Here is a 2,158-nt window from a genome sequence, read left to right as displayed (position 1 = left end):
GTTGATTCATTTAAACTAACATAATCATCCTGCTGCAACCAGGTTTCTGTAAGGCAGAGTAAATCAGAATAAGACTTTTTATGAACCACTCAGCCTTTCTGTAGTGTCACCTTTGGGACCGCTGCTAATTGTCTCAACCTCGCTTTTATTGAGGGGCAATTATGACACACCAGTCATTGTTTGCAACATCACCTTTTTCTGTGCTCGACCACATATTTGACAAATTCACACATGTCGTGGATCTTACAATACCAGACTATTTTTAGCAGCATGACTTGTAAATACTTGACTTGCACACATAGATCCACATACACACAAACGGAGAGTAAGAACTTGCAATCATCTTTGACCTATGAGTTGGCTTTGATCAGTCAGTCTCACTTCCTTGTTTTGGATGTGTGGATTCCCCTCATGACACACCACTGCTTCTGCTTATGGCAATAACAAATCATGAGATATCAATCACTCCATTTATGGCCAAAATACTTAATGTTCAGCAGCCCCTGTGACATAAAGCTAAGATTTGTCCTTTGTAATCATCACAAATCAGGTAATGCTGGCAATGCTGACAATGTGGTGCAGGAATTTGCTCTTTGCCCAGTTCGACAATGTGCAATAGTGACTGATTGTACATATTAAAAGCAGATGCAACTGATAAATGTTGATTGGTTGACAAGTGGGCTGGAAGGGAGCAGGGAGCCATAGGGGAGTTCACAGGAAACGGGAGAACTGGGAAAAAATTTCAAAAAATAAAAAATGAAACCACAGACAGTGGCTGCAGTGGACTCGTCATTGTTTTTAACACGGCTGTACTTCAGCTCTCTGTATGCTATAACTTTGCTCTCCTCCACAGCTGGCTCACGGGCCAACAACAACATGAGCAACAGTGGCCCATAGACCGGTTATAGCACATATACAGAGCAGGCAGGCAGACCGACGGGCCCTGGAGCAGAGCAGACAGCAAACACTTGCTCTGTTCGACCTTAAGTTCTGTTTTAAAGCTGAAGGCTGACAAGATCAGTTTTATTGCTTAAATGACACATTTTGACCTGTGGTTTTCATCACAGTTAACACCGCTGAGTACAGAGTATTTACATAATAACGAAATTAGATATCCTTTATTTGGATCTCTCAGCATGAGATCCAAAAAGATGTCAGTGAAAGGCTAAAAAACTAAATAAACCTATGAGAGAACTATCAGAAACTTTAGGAGTCTAAATAAACTATCTTGTACATTCAGGCCTGGAAGAACGCAGGGGACAACCAAAATGGTGCCAGGGTCTATCCGTCCTCCTAGACTTCTGCCCTGGGTTTGTTTGTTTCTGTCTGTCTCATCTCTCTGTGTTTGTTTGTGTGCTTCTGTGTTCATGGGTGGAACTCATCGCTGGTCCCTGCCCTTGACTGAGCACACCTGCTCTGCGTGAAGCCACAATCTTCGCTGGGCTGTTAAACTGAAACGCTTAGTTGAAACCCTCACTCCAGCTACTCTGTGTGCTTTTGCGCTGCCTCTGCTGTTGTGGATTCAGACCCTCTGCCTTCCATGTGCACAGGTTCCTAGAAAGTGGTGAGCCCAACCCTGAGTTCATGTTTGGACCACCATTGCCGCTGTCACATTTGTGGTTGTTGTAAATTATTTAATGACTGTAAATAAACGTACTGAACTGATCTTCCGAGTCTGCGCTCGAGTCCACCCGTCCATTAGCCTTGACAAATCTTTCTTTGGTTAAGAATGACCCTTTCATATAAATCGAGAACAAAGCGCACTCTCAGATAGGTAGGCATATCATTGTCCTAGTCTACAATCAAGCAATGCCTCCATGTATGTAAATACAGAGGATTTACAATGAAGTGGAGAAGGAAATCACATGTTGGAGGCAATGTGTATGTAATGGGCATGTTGCCTGTGGAACCCAGTCCCAAGTGTAATACTGATGGAAGCAGCAGGATGCACGATGCAAGAGAAACATGTATGTGTCCCACACGTGGGGAATTTTTTGGTCATGGCAGAAAGTACAAGAGCAGTAAAAAATTCAGAGAACAAAGAGAAAAACAACAGAATAGAATAAGATAAACAGAATAACAAATTTAGATACAAAATAGAAACAATACTATATGCAATAGAATAAGTACTATACAAATAGAATAAAATACTTTGTTA

The sequence above is a fragment of the Pundamilia nyererei genome, unplaced genomic scaffold, assembly GCF_000239375.1.
Source record: "Pundamilia nyererei isolate P.nyererei 1_Seehausen unplaced genomic scaffold, PunNye1.0 scaffold00228, whole genome shotgun sequence".
Lineage (NCBI taxonomy): Eukaryota > Metazoa > Chordata > Actinopteri > Cichliformes > Cichlidae > Pundamilia > Pundamilia nyererei.
This window is presented reverse-complemented; position numbering follows the sequence as displayed.